Raw genomic sequence first — 23,228 nt, 5'->3', positions numbered from 1 at the left:
AGCTCAGCACATCCAGAGAGGCAATTCCAGCATCTAAAATAAAAAAAAAAGAAGAAAAAGTTGAATTATTTCAATAATAAACTTAATTTTAATAATTTATTTTAAGTGTTTTAAAGTTACCTTAAGTTCTTAACACCAAACCAATCTCTGCTCTTGATTTTGGCTCACAAGAAGCCAATGGTCACACAGGCCCTGCTTGCGGAATTCCTGATCCAAACCCTTGCCTTCCCTGTGATGCCTTAAGAGGCCTCCTAGACACAGAGACTAGACAGGAGTAAGGGAATAAAAGTAGGTACTTATTTGAAAGGCCTTCAAAGGTACCCCCTGGGGGCCAGAGGCTATTGCCAAGATGGACCCCAAGATGGACGACAGGTCACGAGTTCTTCACACTTTTATAGGTTTGGTTCATTTCCATATCAGGGTTCATTCTCCAATTAAAGCTTCAGTTTTGCCCTCAGCTTACCGCCCCCTTAGCGGCTCTTTGGTTTATATTTTTGGGCCTAGGACAGCCTAAGTGTCCTTGAAGAGCAGGCCCAGAGAGGCTTTGTTATGTCTACCTAGCACGAGAGCAGAAATTAACAGGCTACAAGAAACTTTCAGAGTTACACACTAAGCAGTACAGAATTTGAAAAATATAAAAGTTAAAACCTAAGGCATCACCTGCCCAGCACTGAGGGAAATCTGACAGAGGATTAATAAAGAACCTTTGCTGAGAGCAGTCATCACCACAGGCCTTCAGGCTTGGCAAGATTTTGTAACGAACAAACCCAAATTCAATTCCTGAATCTGAATCTCTGACAAGTCTTGTTAGAAAGATACCAGTCAGTAAATCAGACCACAGAATTAAAAGGAAGGAGTAACAGAAGCTTTTCCAGGAACAGCACAAGTTCCTTTTCTCCCTCACCAAGAGACAAGAGAGTTGTTATTAACACTTAAACCTCTCAAACATTGTTATTTCTCAGAGAACTGTTCCAGCACTGAGCTACTCCCATGTGCCTGCAGTGCTTTGGGGAGGGGCAAGATGATGTCCTACTTCTGGCTGGAAAAATTTCAAGATAATAAAAAGTAATTTCCCTTCTCTCTCTCTGACCCACAGCCAAAGCAGCTGTGTAGAACAACAGGGGGTATTTATGGGAGGGCTGATTCACTTGGGAAAGAAACCCAAACCCTAAAGAAACAAAACCACCCCAAATTTCAACCTGGAAAGATGCTGCTTCCTGAATGGGAGCACACACAACTCTGTTAAGCCAGACAGGAGATTAGAGACCAGAAAAAGCCAAAAGATGGGCTCTGCTTTGATACACTCTTTGATTGATAATTCCAAAGGAAATTCCCCATGGATCGTAAGCAATCACCTCTAATTTTTCCTCTGGAATCATTACTGCCTTGGCTTTCTGTGGAAGTGTTTCAAACATCCATGGAGGGTTCAGGGGCTTGGCTGGGTTGTTTATGGCTCATCCTGACAGGTCCAGGCCAAAGCCAAGCACTTCCATCACTGCTCCAGCCCGTTTCAGGGAAATATGGATATAGTTTATAAATACTCCCCTTCCCTGCAACTCAGTCCCTCACTGCACATTCAGGGAGTGGATTTGTTCCCAACAGCACCTCTCCAGCACAAATCCCACTTCTCACAGACACAAACGAAGCAGACCTAAGGCAATGGGTTCTAGCAGCAGCTGCAATTCCGAGCTCCCTGTTCCCTGGATTGCTCATCCAAGCACTCCCAGCAATCTCACCTCAGCCCAGAGACTCTCTGTCCTCAGAGGGAAACACAACCTGATGGGACACAGCTCTGGCACTGCATTTCCTCTTCCCTTCTCCCCTTTTCCAACAGACCAGGCTGCTGGAAATGGCATTCCCTAGGGAGTTCATCCCAGCAGAGAGGAGAAGACGAACTGGTGACTTACCCACACCATGAGCAGGACCGGGGGGGGCCTTGTTGGGTTTGGCTGCTCAAAAACCAAAGCTTTTGGCAAAGATGGGGCGAGTTCAGTGATTTTTCCTGTCCTGAAAGAGAGCAGAAAAGGGAAGCTAATCCCACTGTGGAATCAAAGACTCCTGCATTTCATATTTCTGCTCTGATTGCTCACCATGGAGTTTTAGCCATTAAAAAAAAGGCAAGTGACACCAAATCAAAATAAAAGTGCCCTTTCCCAGCACTTTTATTCCAAGCATTAAAAGGATGCTCATTTTTCTTCTAGCATGGTTTCCCTAATTTTAGCAGAACCATTTTCATCCCAGACCCCGCTCATCGGTTGTTCAATCCTTTGCCACTGGATTTGGACAAAGGAAGAGACACACCTGTATCACAGGAAATCATGGAGAGAAACCCCTCCAAAACCTGACAGAGAAAAACAACAGAAAATGCAGGAAGACACATCCCTTATTTGCATATATAAAAAGGAGGCTGTGTCCTCTAGCAATTTGAGAGACCCCACGGGGAAACACCCACGGCCTCTCCCTTTATTCAAATCAAATTACAGAACTCCTTTTCTAAAGACTTCTCTGCATTTGGATGTTCTTTGCACTTGGCTTTCTTTAAAAGAATGGATTTGCTGCTAAACACATCTCAGGCCCATATTTGATCAGGATAAGGTGGGATGGAGATGAAGAGTCAGACAGGGAATAGCCAGGGAGATGCAGGGCCTGGGAACATCAAGGAGGGACAAGAGAAGGAACAGGGATTGTTTTCCTTGCTTAGGTCCATCAGTGCTGTGAGCTTGGAAAACACACAGTACCACAGGGATCCAGGGCAGGAGCAGGATAACTCTGGGATGAGGGGAATCTGCTCCCACTCCAGGGCTGTGCCAGTGAAGGAGGGGAATTTTTTAGTGTTTTCATTATGCACAAAACCCAAACCCAGCACCACTGAGCTGGACTTTAGCAAGCTGCAACACAAAGCAGCCCCTGGCCTTTGGGGGAACACAACATCACCAAGTCATGGAGCCAGAGGATGACATTTGGGAATAATCCTTGCTGCCTGGAGGCAATTCAGATGAGTGAGCCACAGGAACTGTGGGGTTTTCTGCTCTTCCTGCAGTGGCATCAGTCCAGACCATGAGACATTTCCTGGAATAGGCCCTCCCTATAAACGGGACCTACAGCAAAGCTCAAGCCCTCATTTAGAGACCCATGGAAAAGCAAAGGTGAGGTGGGATTACCTGGAACCCCAGGGGACCGAGGTGAAAGGGATGAAGAAGCAGACAGCAAAGTGCTTCCACTGCTTCTCACTCCAGCAAGGGGAGCATCCCTGGAATTCCATGTCCAATGTCTCTCCCAAGCCCCACAGGTGAACAAACAGGTACTCCAAGACTGATCTCCTTTGTACTTCCAGCAGCACAGACCCACTGGGAGGAACTGGAATCCAAGGACACATGTCAGCAACTGTCTTCCCACTTGCTGCTCTCTCCTTTCCAGTGGGATGCAGGTGCCACCCCCCAGAGGCAGGAAAACTACCTTGCAAGCCAGTACAGAACCTGCCTGGAAAGCCCAGGATGCCAGGAGCCAGCAGCCATTTCTCCTGGATTTCCTGCTTACAGGCATTTTAAGCCTGCTTTGCCTCATGGGTGCTTTTCTGTCAAGGGCATTCCCATCTTTTCTTTAGCCTGAATAAAGGTTTGGAAAGCTGAGTTTCATGAGAACTGGTTCATATTTTGAATATTCTTAACTTGGAGTCTTCCCCTGGCACCAAAATCAGGGGGTAAACCCAACCAGGCCTTGAAGTGCCATAAGATCCCAGATATCCAATCCCCAGTTCCCTCAGCATTGGTTCATTGAAGGGTTAATTTAGCAAACTTAAGGGTTTGGCAATTTCATGATCAAAACACCAAGAAACCTGTGAAAAAGAAACTTAATCAAAACCAGCTAAAAGTGTTCCCAGCTGATGACTCACTGGAACCACTCATGAAAAAGGAGGTAGGATTGATTCAATACTCACAAACCCATCTTGCCAAGATCAGCGTTCTCTGCCCACTGCGGACACAGCAACCAGCAGGGACATTTCCCCCACTCTGGCAGAGACCTCCTCCCTCCACATCCAGGGAACTGCAGCCACTCAGGGAACGTCACCTTAGTCCTGGGCTGGAAATAGGAGAGGGACAAGGAATGTTTTTAAGTCATTCTAACCTCAGTGTCTCAATTCCATATTAATTATTTAAATGTTGTATTAAGAACCATAAGGACACAATGCTTGGAATTCTCAAAAGCGGCTCAGCTTGGCTACTTCAAGGACTTGCACACTCAGGGAGCTGATCGGTCCCAGATTTAAACCCCACATTTGATAGAAATCTGACAGAAATTTGATCTGGCTGCCAGCATTAGAGCTGGTCCCACACACAGACACACGAGGCTGCTGCGAGTTTGCCACTTCAGCAGCTCCCGGGGATATGAACACCACCCACACCTCCCACCTTTGCTCAGCCCACAGCCCATCCAGCACTCACAGAGAGCTGCTGGGAGCTGAAATTCTCCCTGCTCCCCCTGCCTGGGAAACCCTGCCTCCAGCTCCTGGGAAAGAGGAGCTGCATCCTGCTGGGTGCCCCTGGCTCTGGGCAGCTGCCGCCTTCAGGCAGGGGGATGGCTCGGGCAGCTCCGGTGATTGTTCCACCTCGATGATTTTGTGTTTTCCTGCATTTCCCTGGGCTGGAGGGGAGCAGGGGGCGGGTGGGAGTGCGGGAAGGCAGCGGCGGGGACGCCTCTGGCGCGGTCCAACCGCGTCCGCCGTCTTGAGCGTCCTGTCGCGTGATAACAAAGCGCCACTTCCGCCGTCCTGGGCGCGGCGCGCGGGCCGCTTCGTTCGGCGGTGCCCGCCCGCTGCCCCCGGCCCGCACCGCCGGGCGACCGCGGCCCTGCTGCCCGGCTGTCATTCTTCTCAGTCACCGCCCCTCCTTGTACCGCCATGGCCCCGCTCAAGCACGGCCGTGTCCCTTTTCGCTCCTAACTGTCCTTCAGCCCTACCCTCCGTTCGCAGACATCGCCCCGCTCCTTGCCCCTGCCGCGCTCGGCCGTCACGGAGGCCGCCGCTGTCTCGTGTCCCCCGGCACGGGACTGCAGGGAGGGCCGGGGCGCTGTGTCGGGGGGCGGCAGTGCCGCTCTCTGTCCCCAGGTGGCAGCGCAGCCGCAGAGGACACTGGTTCGGAGGACACCGGCCCCTGGGACACGGTTCGAGGCAGCGAGAGAACCGAGAGAAAAGTCGGCTTAGAGCGCTTTTTATTTCCTTCACGCCGATCATCTTTTCTTGTGTTTTCAGGCACTTGATTGCTTCATCCCTATATAGAAGCGCTGTGTCATTATTTTCAAAACCTACAGATCTCTATTCCGGGTTCCTTATATTCAGGTACAGAAGATAGTAGATAGAGGGTGCATTTTGAAATGAATTTAGATATAAATTAGTGTTATTTGTCAATATATGTAAAAATGAAAACCCTGACAGGTTTTAGTATCCTACATACACCCCCTCCCTGTGAGTTTTCTGGCATTTTTGGGCTCCTCTGGGGGAAGGCACCCAGGATGGCCCCCGTCATTCCCCACTCACCTGCTCCTCCACCGCATCGTGGCTCTCCCAGGACATTGGGGTGCCCCAAATGACATCAGAGCCCCTGAGCCTCCACCCCATCCCCCAGCCTTTTTTCCCTCACCCCCAAAGACGGGACAAAACGAGTCAAACTGCCCTGGGCAGCAGCGCGTCGCTTTAATAAAGCCATTTACATGTGTACATCCCCCCCCAAAAGGGGCTCTGCTGGCACAATAAAGGGGGACAGCCCCCAGAAGGGCTAAAGTTCCTCCCCAGCTCCGGTGTCGCGGGCTGCTGGCTGCGTGTCCCTCGATGGTGCCGTGGCTCCCGCTCAGGCTCCACTCCGTTCCTGCGCTGGGGGCAGTGGCAGGAGTTGTCTCATCCCTTCCCTACGGCGCTGCTGCTGCCCCTGGGAGGCTGGAGCACCGGGATCCCAATCCGCGCTCACGGACCCATCGAGCGGTGGGGTGGGAGCACCAGGGAAAGACGAGGAGAGGCAGAAAGAGGGAGTGGGAGCAGAGGGGACACAGGAAGAAAAGGAAGAACAGGGTGCAGGATGGAATTGAGAAAAAAACATCGGGCATGGGCAGCACGACAGAGAGGGATTAAAAAAGAATAGGGACAGGAAACGGGACAGGAGGATCCAGTGAGAAACAATGGCACAGGGAGCAGGACAGAGCAACAGAGAATAAAAAGGAACATGAATGAGGCACGGCAAAGGACAGAGAAAAAGAATGGTAAACACACAGGAAGGACAGAGGGATACCGAGATAAAGAGGGAAACAAGGACAGAGAAAGGAAATGACCACGGCAGGTGGGTGTGGGGGGAAGACGGGCAAGGTGTAGCAGAGGGATGGAGAAAGAGGGGGATGGGCAGCAGGACAGAGGGTTATCAAGAGAAGGATGCAATGAGGGAGAAGGACTGAGCAGCAGATCCAGACAGGTACAGGCAAAAAGGACAGTGAGAGGGACAAAGAAATACAGTCACGGTGCAGGGCAAAGGAAAAAGGAGAGGAAGAAAGAAGGAAAGATAAAGATGCGGGCAGGGAGTGAGACAGAGAGACAAAAAATAGGACAGAGAACAGGAAGAGGGACTGACCAATATTTATTAAATAAATATTGAGGATTTATTTCTTAAAAGAAAAACAAAAACAAGAGAGAGTACCGTACTGAAAGGGAATGGGATGGGGAGCACTCCGGACAAGAAAGGAACACAAAAGACACACTGGACAGAGAGACGGACTGGAAAGTTGGATAGAAGGCTGAAAGAAAAACAGGAACAAACCCCAGGACTTACTAGAGAGTGTGGCTGATGAACGTGTCAGTAGACCGCCAGCTCGAACAGAACCACTTACTGTCACGGCTCCGCCTGGGACTCATTAATTAGCATCTGTCTCTTGGCAGGGCCATAAACCCCCTGCTAAAACAGGAGGTGAAAGCTGATGGATGATGTGCACCTGGTTTGGTGCTGCTCAGCCCTAATCCCAGCCCGTGCCGCCAGTGAACACCCTGATCTCCGAACCTTTTCTCAGGGAAATTTCACCTTTATCCGTTCTCTTCCCCTCCCGGTGTCACAGTGTGCTGGGAATGAACATGATGAGAGGCTTCTCTGTTGCAGGTTCTTTGGAAATCCTACACTGACTTTGAGATTGAGCAAGAGGAGCATGAGAAAACCGGGAAAAGCGTGTGGCTCAGTTAAGGAGCATACCAACAAAGCCCACAGACAAAAAGCTTGGGGTGTCGCAGTTGGGTTTTTTTCCATTCTTCCTTTCAGTGACTTTTGCAAGCAAACTCTGAAGCTCACAAGCCACACGTGTCCCCCAGCGCCGCTTGCCGGGACTCGCTCCAGGCTGGCGCCGTTCCACGGTGCGGGGGGACCGGGAAGGCCACGGGAGCCACGGGACCGGCGGCACTCGGCGGCCGGGGGCAGCCCCGCGCACCCGGCACCGGGCGGAGCGCGGTCCCGGCGGGGAAGCGGCTCCTCCGGGGGCCGGCGGCGCCCGAGCCCCGCGCACGGACCGGGCAGAGCGGCCGGGACCGGCGCTGCTCCGTGCCCGGCGCTGCTCCCGCCCGCCGGCCCGGCAGCGCTCGCCTCGGCTCCGCACGGCTCGGCTCTGGCAGTCCCTGTCGGCAGCCAGCCCCCAAATTCCCATTCCACCTCCGAAGTTCCCCAGGGGCCAGGAGTGCTCCCGCGCAAGAGGTTTGGTGCCGGGGCACGGGCAGAAACGCCCTCAAATGCAGCGGCACACCCCGATTTAAACCCTTCAAATGCTGGAAGAGCTGGAGTTTCCTTCAATTTAACCCCGGAAACTGAGGCAACAGGGGGTGTTTACCTCAATTTAAAGCAATACAGCGGCAAATAAATGGGTTCTCCCCTCCAATTTAATCCCCTAATATATCAGAAAAAGTGGGTTTTCCCTCAATTTAAATCTCTCAAAAGATGGAAAAAGGGGAACCCTCAATTCAGACCCTCAAAAAGCAGGGGCAGCAGGGCTTCCCCCTCAATTTAGAACTTAGGTTGATGAAAATGGAGGGGTTACCCTCAATTCAAACCAATAAAATGGTAACATCCGTGCTTTCCCCTTCCATTTAAAATGGAAGGGGGATCCCCTCGTTCAAACACAGACAATAATGAAGGAGGAGTTTCTTCCCTCCATTTAAACTCCTTTTGTTCTCGTAATCCCCATTTTTTCTGAGGGCACGGGGGGAGGGACTGGCAAGATGAAATCAAAAGGGGAAAGGGGAAAGGAGAAAGATCCCCCTGCAAATCCACACACTGGCTCACCCACTCCTGCCTGGCACAAAGGTTTGTCCCTCGGCACCTCCTTTAAGCAATGCTCCACATCCAAGTGCATCCAGGTGCTTCCCCCAGGCCCTGTGAGATGCTCTCATCGTTGTTCCATAAGAGGCCCCCCAGGAGCCCACCATAAGCCCCTCTCCTCCAGCATCTCCATGCAAAAGTGAGCTGAGGAAACCGCTCCTAAAGCGGCCCCCATCAGGAACTGCCCTCTCCTCGTCCTCACAGCTCACACCTGGGCTGTTGCCAGTCTGAGTGCAAGGGCAGGTGTACAAAGGAGCTCATTCCCTCACTCCAGGAGCTCCCAGCAGTTCCACACCCTCTTTTCTCCCATGCTGATCATTTCTCCAAGAATGGAGCTGTGCATTTCAATTCCCTTCTCTTTTCTCCGACAATTCCCACCAGTCCAGACCTAAAGCTGACACAAGGAGTGCTTGGTGCCCACAAATCCAAATCCAGACCTTGCCATCCCTAAACCAGAAACTCCGAACACACAATCCTGGAAAATTTGCATTAATTCAAACCTAACATTGAGGACACACCGAATACTTCAAAATTCCCAAGAAACATCCTGTTGCCTTCAACTCCCAGGGGTTTTTGCTTTGAACTCATGTGGATTTGGGGATCAAGGAATTTCCCTGAAAAAACCTGCACGGTGCATGCTGGAATCCTCGATCCCATGAATCCAGGGAGTGTTAAAAGCTTAGTCCAACCTGGGCCCCCATGAATTTTTGCCAAATATCCCCCAAATCCTCAGGATAACAGAACCCTCTGGTACTGCATTTTTAGTTTATTCCCAGTGCTGGGCTCTGAATATGGGCTTTGGGGGAACAAGACCGTATCAAGTTAGAGCCAGGGGATGACATTTGGGAACAATCCTGGCTGCCTGGAGGCAATTCAGGCCCCACAGCTCAGGCAGCAGCACAAAGTCAGTGCAGACAAATGATTCACAGGAGGAGCTGTGGGATTTTCTGCTCTTCCTGCAATGGCATTTATGGCTGAGCAGTTTAGAACAAGGCCTGATGCCGTGGTTTGACACTGGCCAAACGTCAGGGGCCCACGAAAGTCACTCACTCACCCTCCCCTGCCACAGCTGGGCAGAGGAGAGAAAAATTTCATGAAGGCTTCAGGAGTTGAGATAAGGACTGGGAGAAAATACTCCAAGGGCAAAACAGGCTCAACTTAGAAGTACAAAGTGAATGTATTGCTAACAGAATCAGAGGAGGATAACGAGAAGTAAAATAAACCCTCAAACACACCTTTTCTTCCCCCAACCCCTCCCTCCTTCCCCCCGACAGCACAGGGAGACAGGGCATGGGGGTTTGGTCATTTCAGCACCGAGATTTTCTTCCGCTGCTCCGGGAGAGGAGTCCTTCCTTCCCCTGTGAGCCTGTGGGGTCCCTCCCACAGGAGACAGCTCTCCACGAACCTCTCCCACGCGGGTCCACTCTCAGCAGCAGCAGCAGCAGCCACCCCGCCCCTGCTGCAGCGTGAGTCCCTCCCACGGGCACACGGCCCTCCCTAAACTGCTGCGCCGTGGGTCTCTTGCACGGGGTGCAGGGCCCCAAGGACAGGCTGCTCCACCTGGAAGTGGGGCCCTCTCACCTCACCAGGTCTTCCACTGGAACACAGCCTCCTCCAGGCATCCACCTGCTCTGCCACGGGCACCATCTCCCCCACGGGCTGCAGGTGGATCTCTGCATCCCCCATGGATCCCCATGGGCTTCAGGGGCACAGCTGCTTCACCATGGTCTGCACCACGGCCTGCAGAGGCACCTCGGCTCCGGCACCTGGAGCACCTCCTCGCCCTCCTTCTCCACTGACCGTGGTGTTCCATGTTGCTTTCCTCACATATTCTCACCACCTCCTCTTCTCTGACTAGAAGGCAAAACTGTGTGACTTAGTTTTGATTTTCTTCTTAAATATGTCATCACAGAGGTGTTACCAAGCTCTCTCATTGGCCCAGTTTTGGCCAGCAGCAGGTCCATCTTCAGAGCCATCAGCCATTGGCTCTGCCAGACATGGTGGAAGGTTCTAGAATCTTCATCCAGAAGCCACCCCCCATGGCCCCTGCTACCAAAAACCAGGCCATGCAAAACCAACATGTTGGTGTAAACTGAAGCCACGATAAGAATAAAGTGCTGTAGCAGTTAAAACACTAATTAGCTAGATGGGGTGAAAAAAGTCTTATTGTGTTGGGATTTAGGATTGTTTAACCATGAATTAATTCTGGATTGATTTTTAAGTAAACTACCTGATGAATAGTAAGATGTGTTACCATCTGTGCCTCGAAGATACATACATGACTATTCAGTGTAGTCTTCATCATCCCCTGGCTACTGAAAAATGTATTTGCCTACTCCTCCAAATTTCAAATTATATTGTATGACGTCTATGATAGGTATTTTGGATGCCTCTCTGCTTTGGGATATATGAACTTATGCTGGGACTTCAATTTTTAAGTCTTTGTATTAACACATTGTTATTCTTGGAAAGTCTTTGACACTGGGTTTTTGGATTGGTGTCTTATAAAGCATTAGCAGTAAAGCTGTAAGCCTCATGAGAATCTGGATTTGGATGCTCTTATTAACTAGGAGTGTATTTCTTGAAAGGTGTTGTTACTGAGAGTTGTGAACATTTGTGTGATGGTGGTTTACAGCAGAGCTGGGGTGATGTGTCTCCCCTCATGTCTTCTTTTTGGGATGGCTCTCTGTGTAGGTCTGGAATTTTTCTTATCCTAAAGGTTAGAAAGTACAAAAATGGGAGTATTTCTTCATCTGTCTTTGTACAGATTTGATCTAAAATGATCCCTTTTTCTAGAAATCTCTAAGCATCATGATCTATCTATGCTCTGTGGTGTAACAGTTTGAAATACGCTCACTTATATGTAAAATAGTAAATAGCATTGCTCCTTTGTGTGCTGTAACGTTAGATCTACTGCCTTACTTGTTTGTAGTCACTAGGATCCAACTCCTTGAACAAAATAATTGAGAGGAACTGCCCTGAAGAATGAATTAAGGACTGTTCCAAAACAATAAATAGGTTTGAATTCTTTTAAGACATTACTTCATCTTTTATTGGATTTTTAATCTTGCTCTGCTTTCTTACATATACAGCATGTAAAAGAAAGAATACATGGATTTATCTCTTGGAGAGTATATTAGGAGCACAGCTCAAAGTGTGATACAATGTCACTCATCACAATTGCATTCTCACATTGATGTGTACCTGGGCCCAAGTAAAATACTGTTCTTAGTTGATAAGCAAGTATGTGAAATTGCATATGTTTATTATTCTTATCTAGGAAAAAAGGTTACCTTAATTCATATATTCATGTAATTATATTTCCCTTTTTTTTACATATGCTGGGAATTGCTATTTGTTCCTGGTATTTCCTACATAATTTTGAATCAAAATATCATGGTGGGGAATCTGTCTGTTATTTCTGTCTTGCAAGATCAATATGACCCTGTACTGCCTTTTGAAACTGCCTGATTTAGTAGGAAGCCTTTTATTTGTGACTGTCAATGTGGAGAAACACAACTTTGGGGTCTGTGACAGACTGCACAATGAGTTATAAAATTGGCTCAAAAGAAAGTATTTGCTTCTAGAACACATTTCTGAGACATTGCCATTAGTAGGATATAAAATTTTCCTGCTACACTCTGTGTTCCACAATGGTTATTACAGAGGTTGCCATTCTTATTCTTATACTAGTCTAAACTAGTATAGAAAAACAACTTGAAAATTGTGATTGATAATACAGCAAATTGAAGGAGAGCGTGTCTGCTCTCCTAATGTTTCAGTCTTCTGATTTCTGTGAGAAGCTTCTCCACTAGTGACAGGTAAATCCCCAAACTAATTTATTTACTTTGTCTTCAGCTACATCATTGAAAACTAATCTTGTTTGGGTTTCATTTTTGTTTAGGGTTCCCCCCTCCCCCATGAACTTGTGCTCAAGTAGATATTACATTGGTGGTTTCAATCTTGGCCCTTTGTAATATTATGCAAGAGAACGATTTCTTAACAGCAACAAAAAATTACCCATGGGAATTCTACAAGCAAAATATGTTCATTTTACATATTGACAATTCAGATCTTAAAATAAAAAAATGTGTGTTTTAATTGTGCTTTGGTTTTTTAATTAAAACAGCATAGACTCTCCACTTGCATCCTACTGCTGAAAGGAAAAGAAAGATGCAAAAGCATATATGAAGGGTATTATTTCTGAATTTATTCAAATTCAAAGAAGGACATAGGAATAAAGTCTTGGATATTTTAGGAAGTTCGTTTAACTAATGGGTGTGTTTTTAAGGAGAAGATGGTTCTTTCATTTTTATTTCTGGGGAACTGCTCTTGCACAAAGGAAGAAGTTACATAATGTTCAGGGTGCTTTTATGGCAAGTATTTGAATTTTCTGAAAAGAGAGACATTGGATAAAATTTGGCTCAGCATCTGAACTTAGAGCTGTTTTATTTGAACATGGCTTAAGATTTTTTGAAAATCACCTGCTAGTTCACAAATGCTTCTCTCTGAAGTGCCAGCTGTCAGTCCAATGCATATCCTTATCTTTATTTATAAACTAGAACTATTTTTGCACGAAGATTCCATGGGCATGAGATGTCTATAATCATATAATTACACTGAGATGTATGTACGTTTCAAGTTAAATACTGAGGACTAGTAAAAGAACAGAAGTTTTCCTTCAAGTCAAATCTTTATGTATAGGCCTGTTTAGTATTCTAAAAGCTCTTCTGAAAAAATAAAAAAAATTCTCAAGTAGATTTTTAGATTAGCTTTTCTTTATAGGCTACAGAAGTGTAAATAAAAGGATGTGGTTGGGTGCAGAGACAAAGCACTGCTGGCATCTTAGGACTGTTATCAAATTGAGAACAACTATTAGTTCTGCCCTCTTGTCTTCTAAAGTTATTCCATGCATGTCTTATACAGATGTTTCTATGTATTTGTCCACTTATCTCTGTCTCTGCACTTGATAACAGTTACTTAAACCACAGAATTTTAACTAGTTGTGGGAAAAGAAACAAACATTTTTGTATCAGTTATCTCAATTTCAGCAGTGGAATCTGAGATGTGAAATTTGCATCAGGGTCATCTGTGTCAGAATTCAGAAAGGGTGGTAATATATCACAACGTTAAACACAGAGAAGCAGGATAAGAGGGTAAAGACAATCCATGTGCCTAGGGATATTAGTAAAATTAGATAATGACTTCTCCATGAAGCAATTTTTGAATGAAAAATGTTTCTGTTAACTTGAAAGCTACAGAATAACTTAACTTGCCTTTGCAGCACTTTGCATGTGACTCTAGCTCATCTCTTGGCATCAGCATCCAGATATTTCATGAGAAAATAGGTGACCTGAGCAGCAACTAGACTGGAACTCTGGCAGCAATTCAGTCTACCAGCTGAGCCACAAGACCTGGGAGCAGTATTAAGAGGGAAATTATTTTGTACTGAAGACATATGCTTCAGTGTACACGGTCGTACACTGTGTGAAGTATTGTATTTTAAAATGCAAATGTAAATTTTGGACAGAGATGAATTCTTTAAAACCATATGTTTGAGATGGAGGCTTGGGGGGCACGACTGAATGGGCATAAATAGAAATAAGACCAGTTCACACTGCTCGTAAAGTTCACCACAAGGAAAGCTATGCATTGGAGCAGGCTACCCACAGAGGTGGTGCTGTCTCCATCACTGGAGCTCCTCACGGCCTTGCTGGACAAAGCCCTGAGCAGCCTGGTCCGATCTTGCAGCTGCTCTGGCTCTGCTCTGGAGCCTGGTCTGTGGGACCTCCTGAGGTCCCTTCTGCCCCAAGTTGTTCCATGATTCTGTCACAGAACCCTGCAGAGCAGCCAGCCTAACTCTGTGCACCAGCACACATGTCCTCACTTTGGAATTCTGCAGTGTTTTTGGCACATGTCTGATTCTCCTTGGGAGATATTCTTATCTTTAAAACATCATTGCCATGACTATCTGTGCATGCACTTTAAGGAGATCAGTTTCTGGGGAAATGAGCAGTTCCCAGTTGAGGGTGTGAATTTCAGATGGTCAATAACTGGGTCTTCTATGGCCTTTGGCCTGGCCATGATGTGGCCAAGACACTGGAACCGACTTGTCTCTGGGTTTCTCAGTCCCTATGGATTGATTTTCAATACCTGTGGATAGATTGCTGAAAATCTCTAGGTGGTTGTTGAACTCCAGGAGGGATTTTACCAGAGAAGACTTTCTTGGTTGATCTTCCAACCTATACTCTGAATTTTGAATTTAAAGCATTAAAGAACATAAAATTGAATTAAGTTGGTTTTTTTTCCCCATGTCAGTAAAGGTTTTTACCTTTGAAGAACTTCCATAGTCTTTTGCAGGTGGCATATGCTTGTCTCTGATGATTTTGCAACTTTCCTCTTCAATACTGTTTTCATTACATGGTATGACTTATATTTTATCAGTATTTTATCAGTACTAAGTGTCTGTACAGTGCAGTTCAGATAAATATATCACAGCCCATAATCAGGTCTCAAAGACTTTCCAGAATATCTGAAGGGAGAGGTATAATCAAGCTTTCAAACACCACAGTCCCTTAGAGCTTGGTCTGTCAAAGTACTTGTAAGCAATTTTTTTAACAGTATCCTTTTCCATCTCCTTTCACATAAGATAGATTTTATTCCTGCTATCAGATTAAAAACACACACCTCTGTTTAGTACCTGTAGGTAATGGAATTGCATTGTTTCCTTTGAAACCACATATGTGCTTAGGCTGCAGCCCTTGAAAGAATTCCTGATTGCACCATAATTTTGTGTGTCAGAGGAAGTTACTGCTGCTGGTAGGCTCTGTGCTGATCTTTTGGAGAAAAAAATAGTATTGAAGGATAAATCCAATGGAAAGCTCAGACGATAGATTCATTTGAAAGTTTCACAGGTCTTAATTTTGTCAGTTTTCACTTTCTTTGATTTTTTAATTTTTTTTTTTTAAGTGAAAGTCTGGCTTTCAGCAAAAATTTATTTAAAAGTCTAGTGGGCCATCCATTCACCCCAAATCTGGTACCAGTTCTCCTTTTGACTCCATAATGATTCAGAAAATTTACAGTCATACCTTTTGAACTTTTTCTGATCTCAGTGGTAGTGCTGACAAAATTTAAAAGCCTATGCTTTGGACAAAGAAAACCTTTTTATAGATCTCATCAGGTTGGTTTAATTGTGGGAAAGATGTATTAGTTGGAAATAGATTCCATTAGGGAAAGTAAGATCAAAGTAATTATTCTTTTACCTTCTGATCTTTTTGTACTTCCAATTTGGAGGGAGTGATACCATTTTCTTCTCCATCAGATGTGGAAAGCAGAGGTTTTGCTGTATAACATGGTACAATATGCAACAACTCAGCAGTCAGGGAGCTGGGAGCCTCAGCTGTTGCTATGCAGCAGATCTCACCTCTTTCACCTTTGCTTCATTGAAACAACTATTTTATTATTATGATTGAACCCTATTCTCAAAAGAATCTATGTTAAAGAATTCTTGATATATCAGGCTTCCTTTGGAAAAAATCAGGATATCCCATTTTCGTGTGAGAAATAGACATGAACTTTTCCTCTGCTGTTACGGATCAGCAGAGGTGTCCAATAGGTGAGTTTCCCTGGGATTGATGAAGGGCTATGGAGAAATGTCTCGACTGCAATTGTATTTCTGTAGCCTTTCCCAGCCACAGCAGTAGGAAAAAAGCTATTAATTTCATTTTTCCCCCGAGTTCCTTGAGAAAGGAAGGTGACTGTAAGTCTGGCTGTGGGGCTTTGGAGGTGGCATTTGAGAAATAAGTCAGCATAGTCTTGGGGTGGCACAACGTGTTTTTCTCAGAATATGGATGACAGTGTCCAAAACTTAAACAAGATTTCAAAAAAAACATGTCTACTTATTTTCAAACTCTGTTAGAAGGTGACAGATTGAGTGTAATGGGATGAAGCTGAGGAGAAGAGATTATATTAAATGTCAGAAATAAACCTCTGTTCTATTTTGGAGTAGTTTCCCATGGGAAGTGTGGGATGCTTCATATCTTTGAAGTTGTGTTTAAAATGAGACAGGGCTAGAAAACACAGTACAGTACAGTAAATGAGTAATGCATCCTGCCCTAGGAGAGAGAAGAAAAATAGGCTTGCTTGGTGCTTTCCAAACCTGATTTCTCACATTTTATAAAATGAATTAAACAGTTTTTCAGGAATAAAAATACTTTATTTGAAAAAATATTCTGCATCTACTCACAGAATGTGTTTTGAAGTTTTCTTCTTTGCAGCTGTAATTTAGTCTTATCAGCCATTCCATAAAATCCAAATGTCGTTGAATGTTGTTATAGTGTCACTTGGAAGATTACCCAGCAAACGAGATTTTATCTGTGGAAAATCTGATTTTCAGTTTTTGGAAGATATGGGAAAAGATTTGCATCAGGCATTCCTTTCACTTACAGTCCCAGCTGAGTCAACAGGAGCTGGCAGTTGCTGCCGGTGGGATGTTGGCTCACAAATATGAATTGTCTGGTCAGTCATGGCAAATCTCTTCTGCCTATTTGAAAGCCCTGGGCCCAGACTTTGCTGCTGTCTTTCTGTGGTTGTGTTTCTGCCCTTATATAAACCCTTGACTACTTCGGTGTAGCTCTGTGACTGCCCACTCACATCTTAGAGCTTTGGATAGGGTTGGAGATTTTGGAAATGCTGCATTACTTTAAAAACGTCAAATTTAAAATATCAGGAATATATAATCTTAAATGGTATAAACTTAGCTTGGTTGCATTAGTCAGAGCAGGTTAGACTTGACTCATGGGAATCCTTTCTGTTCTGTCCAGACCTTGAACATGCCATGCTACTTCACAGCACTTTAGAGCATCCTCCTTTTTTGTGCCTTCCTGTTTATTTTCTGTCCTTCACCTCGAGGGCAGGTGTTTTTCAAAGCATATTCACTTTGTTAGGATCTACATGTAAATGTAAAATGTTATTTGTACTTCATGCTCACTCTTTTTACACTTCCTAATTACACGAGGCAATCAAAATGAGTGAAAGCAGAGGCTTTAACCAATACTTATCTTGGTAATAAAAATGTATTGCATCAAACCTATTAAAAATAAATAGTAAAGGTGAGCTGGCTGAATTTGACATCAATAAAATTAATTTAGTCTAACCCAGGAAGGGAATCAGTAGAGAAATATCACTTCACCAAGATGTAAGTGGGCAGTAGAATTAAAAACAAGCATAATTTGGCATCTGATTGAGCCAGACTTCCTGTTATGTTCCTGGCTTTTACTTTAGCCTTATTTTGGTAGTTTGTATCCAGAACTTCTGGTGTTCATTTTGCTAGGTGAATGCAGTTGTGGCTCAGTGTGTTTTGCCAAAGATTCCATGAAATAAACCTTCTCAGTTTTTATCTGCCTTCCAAACATCCAAAATAGGATGATTTCTTTTTTTTTGACACCTCCCACTAACATAGAACAACAGATGCTTTCAAGGCTGATAGAACTTAGATAGCTAACACCCCAGCACAGTGTGTTCCTGGGTTAATAGAAAGGCCACTGACTCTCACACCCCAACATGTCACACCCTGCTCTTCACACCACAGGGTGCTTGGCCCTGATGATGGTGCAGAGAACAGCTGCAAAAAATGAATGGAGAGGTGAGGTGTCAGACTGGCAAAGGTGCATCTTGTGTAATGTTACCTTTTCTTGTAGCTGTGGTGGCCTGTGGTTGAAAAGGCAGTAAAAATTGTTTTGTTTGCAAAGTGGTATTTTTTGTTACATCAAATGACACACAGCAAGATGTTCGTATTTCACTCAAAACCAGTAGTTAGTGTGAGGGACTGAGAGTATGTAAACGTATTGACCTTTGTTATATGGCACTTACATATATACTTTCTGTGGTGTGCTAATGATATGTTTGTGTATCATTGAAGATAAAAAAAAAGTCTTAATATAATTAATGTCCAAAATACCCATTTCATAAATCACTGCACATGTCGCTCTTGGAGGGTTAATTTATATACCCTGTACAAAACATCAGCAAACACATTTAAAACTTCTAATCAGAATTAATTCAAGATCTCCAATGCTGTGTTCAGTTTTGGGCCCCTTATTACAAGGAAGACATGAAGGTGTTGGAGCATGTCCAGACAGAGGCAACAGAGCTGCTGCAGGGTCTGAAGCACATGAGGAGCAGCTGGGGGTGCTCAGCCTGGAGAAAAGGAGGCTCAGGGGTCCCTTTATCCCTCTCCACAACTGCCTGAAAGGAGGCTGTAGCCAGGTGGGGGTCGGCCTCTTCTCCTAGGAAACAAGAAATAGGACAAGAGGAAACAGCCTCAAATGGGGAGGTTTAGATGGAATATTAAGAAATGCTTCTTTGCTGAAAGGTTTGCCAAGCACTCGAACTGTGCTGCCCAGGGAAGCGATTGTCACCATCCCTGGAGATATTTAAAAGAGGTACAGATGTGGCCCTGGGGTTCACAATTTAGTGGTGGACGTGGCAGGGTTGGGTTCATTGAACTCAATGGTCTTAAAGATCTTTTCCAGACTTTTAGGTTTTTGTCTTTGCCTTGGGTTATAGGGGTTTGGAATGTACTGTTTTGTAAATAAAAAAATAATTCAATATCTCCTTTTTACATTATGAAAGTTACCATGCATATCTGAAAATATGATTAAATTCCTCTTTTGAGGACATTTAATCCTCTGGGCCTCTGACATTGTAAAATCTTGATGTTCTTTGAGCCAACAGATCCAGATATTTTTCCTGGATTGTTGACTTTGTAAAGATTTTTTTTCCCTTTAATGTTTTTTCTTTGTCTGAGGACCATATTATCAGACAGGCAAAAGATGAGCCAGGCAAAACCCTCTAAACTTAATAGTATTAGAATTAAATAAGTCTATGGGATATTGTCTTTCATGCTATTTGCTGAAGGCTCAGACATTCTAGTTGATCTCTCTGAACTCTGTCCTGTTTCTTTCTGAACCCGTGCTGTGATACTGAATTGATGGAAGACTCGTTAATTTGTTTCAATGAAGAAAGTAATTAAAGAAATTAAAATTAAACTAAGGGGAAAAGTTAACATTGGAGAAATTAATGACATTTTCTGAGTGTGTGAACACACTGCAAAAAATCCTTTTTACACATAGAATGGAAAGAGTGAGGGTTAATTTTGCAAACCTGTAGCTTAATGTAGAATTTTCTATTAAATTCTATCTGATGGTCTGCTTTATAACAGTTTTCTGTGACCTTCCAGGAACATATTGCCTGGCAGGAGTGTTTAGACAAACCTTGATCTGGCCAAATAATAACATGTTTATCCAATGCTGCTTTCTTGTTCAGCAACTAATTTGGAAAGATTTTGGTGAGCTCAACAGGAAATGGAAACAGTGCACTTTATCATGAGGAAGAGAGCTTGAATATTGCTTCATAATTACTGAATGCACTGAAATGTATTTGGGTTTTTAGAGGAAAATAGATTCTATTAAGATTTATGTTAAATCTGCCATTGGCCTAGCAGGGGGTTTTAGGAACTTACCCATTATTCTTCATGAATACTTTTACCAGATAATGGGTTTTGGAATTCTGGCTCTTTGTTACAGCGTAAATCTTAACAAGAAACTGCCAAAATAAGAAATAGAGGACAATCTGATATTTATCTTCTGAATTACGTGAGGCTGGCACAAGGGCTTGTTATGAGCTATAGGGATCTTCACTTCTAGTCCAGGATGTGGGACAATTTGGTCATGAATTCTGGGTAGCCCCTGATAAATGAATTTATTTCCTCTCTGTAAGTTCTCCTGAGTCAATAATGATGCTGTTTGCAATATAATTGACTGTCATGAGAAATAGAAATCTGCTTAGCTATCAATTATGATGGAAAGGCCCTTAGAAATAATAAAAACAACCTAGGTAACTTTTTGACGCATTTTGATATATTTTGAAAATATCCCGAATCTCTTATTTGCTTACTTATGAAGCATCAGAAATGGGTTCCATATCCTTTGCTAATTCAGTCACTAAATTAGTGCTTTCAAAAGCTGATTTGAGGGAAGTTGCTCTTTTTTGCATCTCCGTGGCTCCACATGGATCATTAAATTTGATGGGAACATTAATGACACATAAGGGTTAGACATAAACATCCATTGTTACTGGATGTCTTTTGAGAGAAATGTTGCATAAATGCTGCTCACTCTTCTGTTAAACTGGAGGTGCTTACCAACTGTGCCAAAATTGATTCTTAACCATCGTGGTTATCTGTCATGTTTTCAAGTGGAAAGCTGTTATGAAACATGGAACTTGGACAGATTTACAAAAACACTGATTCCAGAGTGAGCATGGATGTGTTCCTTGTGCTGTTTGATATTAAGGATAATAATTGTCAGAATAAATTATAGAATAGCCTCAGAGCTGTTACAAAATACAGGCAGGGGCTATGTAGACAGAATCAAGACTGGGAAAAGGTTGTAGGAACTAGATGAAAACTGAAACTGATTCTATCTATCTATTTATTTATTTATCTATTTTTAAATTACTGTGGTTTTACTTTACCCTGATTATTTAGTGAGAATGAAATGAGTTCTCACTTCTGAAGGTACTTTGGCTATCAGAAAAAAAATGCTTTGTGCAGGTTGTCTTTATGCAAAAAGGAAAAATTTTGGCTGACATTTTCTGAAATTTTGTGCTAACAAAAAAGACCAATCCTGAGATGAAGAATTTATCCCTGTATTTGAGGTTAATTTGAACTGTGGGAGCTCATCAAATACTATAAGCCAGTCTGAGCTGCATGTTTGAAAAGCAGTACCAATATAAGTCATTCTAAATATAATGGGCTAATCAGTAGCCTGGTTGTATTGTAGGGACGGTAGAAGGGGACAGAATTTTATTAAATTTATGTACACTAACAAGTCATTCCCTTTGAGAGTCAGGTAATTTGATTACAGAGCACATAAACATTAGGAAATTTTCTTAAAGTTATTTGAAGGCAAAAAGTACCTCTTGAACAGTTATGCCCACAGGTTTCACCTACTATAGCTCATATTTATTGCACATCATTTAACTTGATCACTGAGCAACTGATTGAAATTGTAGGGAACATTTTCTGAAGCAATGAACTAGTGATTGTGGACAATTCTGACAATGTTAAGGCCCTGAATAAATGATCTTTATCAAATGAATCTTTATCAGCCAGTTCTCATGTCTTTATATAGATGAACCATTTTTCAAGTGGTCTGGGGTATGGAGTGGAGAAGTTAAGAAGTCACTTGAGTTTTTATCTTTTATTTTGGTTATTGTCCTTATTGTCCGGGCAGAGCTCAGACTTCAGCGAACTCAATGTGCTTGCACAAAGTTTTGTCTCAAATCTTTTGGATGGTTGGCCTTGGTAAACAGTTCCATATGGAAAGAGCTTGAGATTTGTGCTCCTGATCTACTGCAGCCAGTGGATATCAGTGCACTGGGAAAGAGGTGAGTGGTGCAGAGCTGGCTGTAAAACAAACCACAGTACAGACAGAGTGGGTACAGCAAATGCAGAACAGGTGAGCCTTCCAAGTGGTGGGATTATTCAGTAACTAGGTAGCTTGATGATGGATTCAAAGGATGAGAAGATATTTGCATAAACAGAAGCATTAGATGGCAGTGGAAATGAAAAGCCACTGCAATATAGTCAGCAAATGAGAGGCTGATTTGGTTACAAAAGTGATTTGGTTCTTGGGAGAGGGAAGGGGTCTTTGGATCAACCTGAGGATGACCACATAAGCAAAGAGCAGTGATTTTTCTTCAACTGTCCCCAGTGAAATCCCCTGAAAGGATTGTTTTGTCTTAATGGGAGAGTTCATTCCTACATATGAAAAGCTTTTGACAGCTCAATTGCAACACTGCCGCAGGACAGTAAATTTCTAATCCCTGTCCAGGATTCCTTATCTATCATCTTCAATAATACTGTATTTGTGCAGCCCAACAAATGTTCTAATACCAAGAGTGAACAGGTCTTGTTACACTCATGCAAACAAACTGGCATATTGTTTTAGAAAACAATTGTTTTTGGCAGTTGTCATACAAAAAAATAGGGACTCACCATTTCTTGCATGACCAGAAATTGTGGCTTAGAAGTAACAGCTTTTGCTGACTTTTGAACTGGAAATAATTGTTATGCTCTTGCACAATTTACTGTAATGGTTGCATCTGTGTATTAAACATGTATGGGATGGAGTAAATGTGAATTATCATTAAGCTTTTTATGCTACTAACTTTATCCCATGATCTTTAAAATAAAGTTTTCTCTAGACTGTTTTCTTTGTGATCAGCATCTATCTCTTTTTCTAAACGGTTTTGTTGGTCTCATTAGTATCTGAATTCCCTAAGTCTTCTAAGTTTAAAGAAATAATTTTTTTTCAATTTAACTTGAACAAGCGTAGTCTCTTGACATTTAAAAGAATAATGCATCTGTAGTCTGCATACCTGATCCATGATGAGAATAAATAATTGTTCAATTGAATAATATTTCGCTCTTACATTGTATTGAATCTTGCAGAGCTAGTTCTGCAAGCAATGCTGTGAGAATAGCCAAAAACCCTGCATGACATCTCTGTAGGCTAATGTTTACATTAAAAAATGTATCGTACATTTCACAGCCACAAAGTTTGCTGAATTTGAGTAGGCTTTAAGCACAGAAAGGAAGCATTTGTGGTTTATTTGTAAAGTAAAACTCAGGTAAATAGCACTGACAGAGTAATGATTTTCCTTCTGTCACAATAGGAGGAGATACTATGTGCTGAAGATTAATAAATACATTGATTAAAACCAGCCTGGGCAATCCAGTCCTAGCCCCTCTAGTCCCTCTAGTAACTACTATTGCATTTTTCATACTCACAGCTTTAATTAGTGGAGTTTAAAATGTAGCTGAATTTTTTG

At 43.7% G+C, this 23,228-nt stretch overlaps 1 long non-coding RNA gene across 2 annotated transcripts; it reads right to left on the bottom strand.

Annotated features, from left to right (window-relative positions):
- Positions 1–5,659: 5,659 nt before the first annotated feature.
- Positions 5,660–7,508, bottom strand: LOC104692974. Of its 2 annotated transcripts, none has more exons than XR_005602067.1 (2): positions 7,035–7,508; positions 5,660–6,932 (listed from the first exon to the last, which is right to left on the bottom strand). It is a non-coding gene; the product is annotated as an uncharacterized LOC104692974 (long non-coding RNA). The 2 variants fall into 2 exon arrangements; XR_005602068.1 differs by having other exon boundaries at positions 5,660–6,929.
- Positions 7,509–23,228: the final 15,720 nt, after the last annotated feature.

Source organism: Corvus cornix, chromosome 5 (assembly GCF_000738735.6).
Source record: "Corvus cornix cornix isolate S_Up_H32 chromosome 5, ASM73873v5, whole genome shotgun sequence".
Lineage (NCBI taxonomy): Eukaryota > Metazoa > Chordata > Aves > Passeriformes > Corvidae > Corvus > Corvus cornix.
Note: the sequence above shows the minus strand (reverse complement) of the source record. Positions and strands in the feature narration are given on the sequence as shown.